Source organism: Phalangium opilio, unplaced genomic scaffold (assembly GCF_054372755.1).
Source record: "Phalangium opilio isolate 3A_F unplaced genomic scaffold, DU_Popi_V2 ptg000078l_1, whole genome shotgun sequence".
Classification (NCBI taxonomy): domain Eukaryota; kingdom Metazoa; phylum Arthropoda; class Arachnida; order Opiliones; family Phalangiidae; genus Phalangium; species Phalangium opilio.
In genome coordinates this window covers 4,771,692-4,781,393 of record NW_028324186.1, presented here as the reverse complement: position 1 = coordinate 4,781,393, position 9,702 = coordinate 4,771,692, and the positions used below count along the sequence as shown (strand labels likewise).

Sequence of the window (9,702 nt, the reverse complement as noted above, 5' to 3'; positions counted from 1 at the left end):
TGACTCTGTTATTTACCAAAAATGTATGCGGTCAGTGTGTTGTTTTTGCATTTTAATGCTTCTAATCGGGGTGCACGTCGAGGTTTACGAATCCAACGTGTGGTGCGTAATGAAAATCAAGGGTGGATACTATATGATCTAATGATCTATGCTTTAAAAGGAATTTGACGGCGACAGTCATGCAAAAACGGTATTAGGCCTTGCCAAAAGTTGACTAAGCTATTGTGAGCCTTCGTCAGTCAATGATATAAGAAATTGACCCTCGGATATCCTGTGACTAGGAGATGGTTATAAAGTTACTAACTCTCGATTTTCGAGGTAGATACTGTCTAGTGACACTTAAAGTAACGACTTAATCTTATAAACAGACTAACATCATAAGCCCATATCGTAAATTCACCGATGTTGATATCTAAGCTTACTTGAAATACCAATACCAATTTTTTTAACTTAATGAATCTTAAATATCAACATCAAAAATTATCTTCTGAAAGAGATAACTACTTATATTCCATTCAAATTTCTCGCAACATTTCAAATTAACGAATAGAAATGTGCAAATGAAGTTCAAACCGATTAATTGGGCAAATTGCTATATTGGTCACCATTACCGATCACAGATAGATTTGCGCCCTTCAGTAGTGTTTATTATGCTTGTGAAATGGTAAGCGAAATCTGTGATTAAAGTTTAAAATAGACATGAGCAAAAACGGCTTTATTCATATCAACTCGATTACCGAATATCTAAATTTGACTAAAATTAACAAAATATTCTATTCATGGTTAAAAATCTTGTTTGAAGCAGCAAGCCATCTAATCCTTATTTACCTTCTTTTGAAAAAAATAATAGGTAGATACCTCTTTCAGTAGATTATTCATTGATATTTCAGTTTCATTGAGTTCAAAAAAAATTAGTTCCACCATTGGTTAATTTTCAATATTGACCAATCGATAATCACAAATTTTAATAACTAAATCACAAAAACCGGTTCAAAACCATATTATTTTTGAAACGATTAAATTATAATTTTAAACATATATACTAGTTAATTCCTCGCAGGTAATTAGTTTATTGCCTTAGTGAAATTAATGCTGAATATTACATACACAAAGTAAATAAGAAATTAACTTCTAAAATTTAAATGTAAAGTGTGTGCATTATTTCCCAATTAATAAAAGATATCCACCTATTTTCATTCAAATTAATTTCTAATTTGTGGATAATGGATAGAAAATGTCTAGCTCTAATTGCGATATAGCTAAAATCAATCCCACTGGCTATTTATAATACAATATTTAAAATTAAAAATCTATCAGCTTGCGACGTGTTGCGCGTGATCGAGTAGGCTATGGTCCGGTCAAAAGAAATCTTCAGTTTAGCGTTGTAAATCAGGCGGTGGCACAGGGAAAATGACCAGTTTAAAAATTAAATCGGAGGGGGAGCAGTGGTCCACAGGACCACTAAGGAAATTCTAGGGTAACCAGGGTCCAGACATTATCTCAACTATTTTAATTACCCACTTCTTTAGTTTAGCAGACGCCGCGCCCTGGTCAATGGTCATGGACCAGTTCATTTATTCCAGGGCAGGGGGAGGGTCGCTGGCCCAATGTCTAGTTTTAAAAAAAATCCCTATTTCCCACCCTGCTTCAGTTGGGAGTCTGACTCCTGAAGCTCCTAAAGTCCAGAGATGCATATGACAAGGATTCATTTCTCATAAGCGAGAATGGCCAACTCTGTTGTGTTAGAGACAGCCTGGCAGCCTGGTATTTCTTTACTTCTCAGTCAGCTGGGTTTTCACCTTTAAAAGTTAATACAGCCCTTTGAATTTAAATAATTAGAAATGAGAAATGTTATTAAATGAATAAATCTATACGGTTGCAGTTGTGTCGAAATGAGAGCAATTAAATATGTGTCTTTGATATTTAGCTCTGATAATTTCAGAAAATTAATAAAAAGTAGTGTTATGTATTTAACCAGAATTTATTTTATTGAAATTTATTAATAACTATTTAATTAAAAAAATTGTAATACTATTTTATGTTTTAAATTTTACAAATAAAATTCAAAACAGTAAACATAGGGCAAAGGTTATATTGTATTATAAATAGCCAGTGGGATTGATTTTAGCTATATCGCAATTAGAGCTCGACATTTTCTATCCATTATCCACAAATTAGAAATTAATTTGAATGAAAATAGGTGGATATCTTTTATTAATTGGGAAATAATGCACACACTTTACATTTAAATTTTAGAAGTTAATTTCTTATTTACTTTGTGTATGTAATATTCAGCATTAATTTCACTAAGGCAATAAACTAATTACCTACGAGGAATTAACTAGTATATATGTTTAAAATTATAATTTAATCGTTTCAAAAATAATATGGTTTTGAACCGGTTTTTGTGATTTAGTTATTAAAATTTGTGATTATCGATTGGTCAATATTGAAAATTAGCCAATGGTGGAACTAATTTTTTTTGAACTCAATGAAACTGAAATATCAATGAATAATCTACTGAAAGAGGTATCAACCTATTATTTTTTTCAAAAGAAGGTAAATAAGGATTAGATGGCTTGCTGCTTCAAACAAGATTTTTAACCATGAATAGAATATTTTGTTAATTTTAGTCAAATTTAGATATTCGGTAATCTAGTTGATATGACTAAAGCACTTTTTGCCCATGCGTATTTTAAACTTCAATCACAGATTTCGCTTACCATTTCACAAGCATAATAAACACTACTGAAGGACGCAAATCTATCTGTGATCGGTAACAGTGACCAATATAGCAATTTGCCCAATTAATCGGTTTGAACTTCATTTGCACATTTCTATTCGTTAATTTGAAATGTTGCGAGAAATTTGAATGGAATATAAGTAGATATCTCTTTCAGTAGATAATTTTTTATGTTGATATTTAAGATTCATGGAGTTAAAAAAATAGGTATTGGTATTTCAATTAAGCTTTGATATCAACATCGGTTAATTTACGATATGGGCTTATGATGGTAGTCTGTTTATAAGATTAAATCGTTACTTCAAGTGTCACAAGAAAATATCTACCTCCAAAATCGAGTGTTAGTAACTTTAAAACCATCTCCTCGTCACAGGATATCCGAGGGTGAATTTATTATATCATTGATATGTGATAATCATAATCTGACGAAGGCGCTGTAGCTCAGTCAAGTTTTGGCAAGGCCTAATACCGTTTTGCTTGACTGCATGTCGCCGTCAAATTCCTTTTAAAGCATAGATCATAATCATATAGTATCCACCCTTGATTTTCATTTCGCAACACACGTTGGATTCGTAAACCTCGACGCCACCACGATTAGAAGCATTAAAACACAACAACACACTGAGCGCATACATTTTTAGTAAATAACATTTCTCACTACAGCTGTTTTAGGGGCTGAACGAGCGACCGAAAACAGACGGCGATAAAGAAAAAGCCTCCGGTCGGTTAAAGGGGGTAGATTCGAGGGAACGAAATTCAAATCCAAGGCGCGTCCCATCAACGAAACACATTGAATTCATACGAATACGGACGTTTTACGCAATTATAATATTCAAATTTTATACAATTAAATAATATTTAAGAAAACAAAGCACTCATTTTAAAATCTAAACTTAAAAAATACGACGCTACGAGATGGACAAGTAACGGGGCTTAAAGGTTACGTCGGCGCCGTTTATTACCGATCTGGAACGCTAGATGGCGCCAGGAGAAGACAGTGTTGTATAGGATTTCCAAAAAAGTCCATACCCCACGATTGGCTGAATTATATGACGTCATACAAAGACCCTATTCTGGACTGTCCAATACAATATCAATCATGGCTTGCTAGAACCCGCGCGTAGGGCGTCCGTTTAGGGTATATTGTCGCGTCTTTTTCTTTCAGGATTCGGTTTCATCCGGTTTTCGCAACGGTTTTCTAAGTTTGAAATTCATTCTAACTTTGCTGTCGTAGAGAGCTGTACTAGACTAGTTCGTTACGATTTGAATATAAAGTTGACACGAATTTGTTGCTGTTTTTATAATTTTTTGTTACATTTATTATAATTTTCATAACATAATTTAAGAATTAATAGTACTAGTAACTGAAATATTAGAAAATGTTTTGTAGTTTAGGAAAATATCACAGTGAGTGAAACGTTTGTTTTGACCAAAGCTTAGGAAACTTTCAAATTTTGGCTTTGGAAATTCATTTATAAGTAAAGATACTATGGCGACTAAAGGTAAAAAATTTAACTAAACCAATTACTGTCTGACAAATTAGAAATCCATTATGTTTTGCAGAACCTATCCATAGAATTAAGCTTAGTAAAGCAGTTTTTGAAAGATGGACAACGGAGAAGAATCGGTGGGGTATGGGAATAGGATCACAAAATGATAAATTTGTGACATTCCTACTTGACAAACTGCAGTAAGTTTTTGAGGCCCCCAACCCTCTTTTTCACAGTAATTATTATGCTGTTAGCTAATATATATTTATATGTTTATTGAAAACAAGCCAGGGGGAAATGTGTCATAAATGGACCCAAAGTGTGTTTGATACCACTGAGAAAATTACTCAAACTGACCCCATTACCACATTTGAGATGATGACATCTCCAGGGTTTCCTCCTCAAAGACATTATCGGCGTGTGACACCAAAAGGTAGATGTTCAATGCTTTATTCACCTAACTAAGCCCAGGAGTTTATTTTTTCTTTAATTTGCAGATAAACCAGAGACTCCTACTTATAAGAGGCTAGGTTTGGCTATGGAGTCACCATTGGCTAGTACGCCTGTTAAAAGAACTCCAACAAAACGGGCAAAACGTACTTTATTTGAAGTGTAAATGGAAGAGGAGGAAGAGCTTGAAAAGTAAACATGCCCTTTACATTTGTGTTAAACTTAAAACAATCCTACAGTCTTGGTTCTTTCCAATTTGGGCAACCTTAATTCAGGGAGGAAGATGGAGATGAAATGGAAAGAGACGCTGATGAACTAGAGCAAAAGGCATTGGGAGACGAACTTGAAAATCTAGAGTAATATTTTTTGGAATGTTGTTTAATTAATTAATTTGTTAGAAATTTTCCTAAACCTCCGCAAACACTTATAGCAATGAAGGAGAATGTGATGATCTCAATTTTGAAAATGATTTTACGGAAGATGACGATAAAGATACTGATTATGAAGAATTGATAATTGAATACAATAAAGTAAGTTCTCCCACTTTAATTCTTCCATCTTCTTATAATTTCAAATTAATACTTATATGTTACTCTTTTTAGCCTGTGCCGCAAAAACCCACACATCTAACGGCTGAAGAAATAATAAGGGAACCTGTGTTTTGTGTTTACTCCTTCTCTGACATCTCTTGTTCAAAAAGCTTTTGGAACAAAGTGCCAATATTGCAAATCAGCCATCACCTACAAAGTTCATAGGCGAGCTACCGCCCTCATTTATTCGTGGAATTGTTGCGAAGGATCAGGTGGAAAACATGCAAAGGTAATTAGTAGATTTCCATTGTTTTCTTTCAATCACAAATGCCTAAGGTATATCTCAACTCTTATAGGGCAAATGGGAAAGCCAACCCAATTTTCACGGCCTCTATGCCGGAAATTTATCACTTGCAAGTTCAATAGTTCTCTCTGGTAATCAGTATGGAAAAGTGGCGTTATTTATGCAACATTCCAGTGTACATTTTTTTGGAAAAGTGGCGTTATTGATGCAACATTCCAGTTGACATTTTTTTGGAAAAGACACCTTTTTCAGGTAATTCACTCTTTTTCTTTATGGTGCTGGGACCCCATTCTGTAACGTCCATTCAGAGAAGCTACTCTGTTAGAACCCTATCCTATTATAAGGAGAGAAATACTACATAGAGTACTTTTCATTTTGCCTATATACAGAATTTTTAAATTAACATTTTTCATCATGCCTACAATCATATCCCTAGTAAAGATTCTGCCCAAAAACTATTCTTCCCTTTATTTTATTATGATCTACATCCTCTAAAACTCTTTCGCTGTTTATAGTTTTGAAGAGAATTACAAGATAAGCGTCCTTCCAAATAGAAATTTCAATTTTCTTTTATAGTTTTTCGGAAATTTATAAAAACAATGGCTTACCCCCCCCCACACCCACGTGTCCGATTTTATAGTGGGTATCAATGTACCGCAGGGTTTGTACATGTCCTGGAAAAGTCTGGGAAATTGAAAATAGGCCTAAAAAGTCAGGGGAAAATATTTTTGAATTAAAAGTCAGGTAATAGTCAGGGGAAAATATTTTTGAAGTAAAAGTCAGGTAATAATCAGGGGAAAATATTTTTGAAGTAAAAGTCAGGTAATAATCAGGGGAAAATATTTTTGAAGTAAAAGTCAGGTAATAGTGAGGGGAAATTGGAAGTAGTAATGGATAGGCGGGTACACTAGCCATACAGTAACCTCAAAATCGCTGTAGGCTGTAGGCAATTTCACACGTATTTGAAACTAAGGTCTAGAGGTCCTGCACTCGAATTAAAAAAACTGGCGGATACTTTAAATCCTGAAGATCCTGAAGTTTTTAGTCTCTTGACAGCACGTACAAAGCTACGTCACATAGAGACGTAGGTTTGCGCGTGCTGACAACCGATGTTGTAACAGAGTATATCACGCCCTAGCACCGATGCCAAGGCATATTGTGCAACCTCATATTCAGGCCTTGAATAGGCCCGTAGCCGCAGCGTAGCGAAGAATTCGCTCCACCGTAATAGAGGAGACCCGCGAGGGCTCCACAGTGTGTGAATCAAAATGTTCTAGTCTAAGCGAGGCGAAGCAGTCGCAGTCGCAAAGTACGTGAGCGGATGTTTCATCCTTCTCCCGGCACGACCTGCAGAGAGGGTCGTCAGCAAGACACATCAGATGGAGGTGTCTATTAAGATGACAGTGTCCGGTCAGAAGACCGGTGGCCAGCCTAATATCCCATGTGCTGAGCGAAATTAGGTCTCTAGCGCGAGACCTGCAGGGGCCATTGACTAACTGTTTTGTCTGTCTCTGGCCCTCCATGTTATGCCAGAGCTGGTTTTGTATGACAGTCAGCCTGTCATGCAGACTCCGATTGACATACCCATAGGGGATGGGGACGGCCGGCGCCGGCCCCAAGAGCTTAGCCTCCGCGCCCCTTTTCGCAAATCTATGGGCTTGCTCATTGCCGTAATTTTCCAGGATATCCTTGACCAAATTTTCGCAATATCCCTGACCATTTTAAGGTGTTTACCAGAGCTCACTTTTCACACCTGGCTCATATTTAGCATTACTGGAATCAATCCTTGTTTGATATACCAAACGAAATCCCTGACATATCCCTGACTTTTTAGGAAAATGTTTTAAATCCCTGACTTATTCCCCTATTTTCCAAATCCCTGACTTATCCAGATTCCGTACGAACCCTGCTCATTTACAAATTTAATAGGGTCGGGTTGGGCCAGGCTCATTTTCAAATTTAATAGGGTCGGGTCGGGCCGGGCTCATTTTCAAATTTAATAGGATCGGGTCGTGCTTGTTTACAAATTTAATAGGATCGGGTCGGGCCGGATTGTGCTCATTTACAAATTTAGTTGGGTCGGGTCGGCTTATGTTTATAATTTCGGGCCGGGTCGGGTCGAAAAGAAAGTCGACCGGACTCGTCTCTAGAGCGCGGTGACCGAATGAAAGACACACGTCCTGTGTTTTACCTCTCCCTGACGTTCCTCTTCACTCTTAGGCTTGAAAACGAATTTATAAATGTCTCAAAGTTGTAAGATTACGCCTTTTACTGTAGAAACTTCTACAAAATTGCTTTTATATAGTTTAAGCCTACTTGAACGTTACCAACTAAATTAGATTTTCTAAATTGCAAATGTTTATATTTTGATCGAAAATAAGTTATTTTGACTCGCTTTATTTGAATTGTTTAATACAAAGTTATAACAATGGAAATTTAGCACACCTTGATCAATCACTCCGCCAATTTTCACCGTCTTTTGTCTTTTCTTCGTATTTATTATGGGTCCCACCTTCAAAAAAATGACGAGTAACTGTAGCGAAGCTTGCCATATTTTGGCCGCTCACGAGCTAGTGACGGGTATGAAAATTATTGTCAACGTGCTGCACAGCTTGGACAAGAAAATGACCTTGGCGAAAGACGGGTAAATTATACTAAGTGAACCCTAATTAACTTAAATAATAAACGTATTACGTCCCAAAGTAAAGAAAACCCGGATAAATGTGGTCACTTCTCGCAAACCAGAGAATACTCTTTGTATTCAAAGTTTTTGCCGGTAAAAGAAGGTAGTTGCGAAAACGATTTTGAAATGGACCTGGAGATCCTGGAATAGAAAATGTTGCGAGAAATTCCAAAGGATCAAACTCAATGATTTGCTTAAAACGAGAAAATTTCAATTGTTACATGGTAATGACACCAATCACCTTTGCTGAAAAAGACGCGCAATGTGATATGTAGAGGCGCGAACTCAATCGAGCTTATCTTCCATCCAATAGAGTTCTTTTTATAATGCCAAAAGTTTTCCTTAAGTTTATTAGATACGTTCCAAAAGTATGACACTTCCTAAACTTAGTAATGCTACTGAGAGACTTGCAAATGAGAACTAGTTCGAGAATAAAAAAAAGAGAGAATTGCTTAACTGCACTCGGTGGTGGTTAATTTTGCGGGATTTTCTATTTTGTCCACGCATTCCTAAGTCTTTGACAGCCGCGCCTCACTCACCGAGCGTCGCTTTACGAGATCTACTTTACTCAGCGGGTAGCGCGGTTTATAACGGCCCTTGACGACACGTTTAACTTTAATTTTTTTACAAAGTCAGTAAGAAGGCCGGCTCTTTTCGTTATTGATGAAAAATCACAAATTCCAAAGTCCACCGTCGGAAAGACCCGTACATTAATTGAACCAAATTTATAATCTATCATCGCTTAAAATGTCGAAAATTTAAGAAATGATATCTTAGTTACGTAAAGACAAATCATATTGCGTTGTTGCGTGACGTGCTTTTTAGGAGAGTGATGGTCTGAAAAAACGTGGAAAAGTGGGGGCGGGGGAAGGAGAGGTCAGGAAATTCTATTTATACGCCCATACGTTTATAAGATATGTTCTATAAGTATGACACTACCTATATTTCGTAATGCTAGAAGTATTACAGATACCTAGTTCGAGAAGTAGAACGACGGAAGCGAGTCAATTGAATATCTACACTCAAGGGTACTTAATTTTGCTGGACTTCCATTTAGTTCCTATTTAGTCCGCATTACTTAGCCCCCTTTGACAGCAGCGCCTCACCCACCAGGCCTCCCTAGCTTTACCTCCTCGAATCTATGACCTACCTCACTCACTTCATGACGAGCTCCTGTTTGTAAGCAATGAAAAACTTATGGCCAACATATCTTATGAACTCGTGGTAATAGGGGGGTCCTTACTAAGAGCTGGAGCGTAGGAACGATGTGGCTTTGATTTGGGTCTTGACAATCTTGTTTTTCTTTTCAAGCGGACAAAGATGATTCCGTTGTGGAATTCAAAAAAAGGCAACGCAAGGTTAGTTAAACGACGGATAAACTGACTCGAATTATAAAATATATCAATATAAATCTTATTTCAGAATTATTCTACCAAAAGCATGGAGTCTGTAACTATATATCTTTCTTATCTTATTTAAATGGCGTAACCGATGAAACCCTT

General features: G+C 36.4%; 1 long non-coding RNA gene across 1 annotated transcript; it reads left to right on the top strand.

Annotated features, from left to right (window-relative positions):
* Positions 1-4,417: 4,417 nt before the first annotated feature.
* On the top strand, positions 4,418-4,749 carry LOC149655926 (uncharacterized). Its single transcript, XR_016370310.1, has 3 exons — positions 4,418-4,433; positions 4,521-4,666; positions 4,731-4,749. It is a non-coding gene; the product is annotated as an uncharacterized LOC149655926 (long non-coding RNA).
* The last annotated feature ends 4,953 nt before the right edge of the window (positions 4,750-9,702 follow it).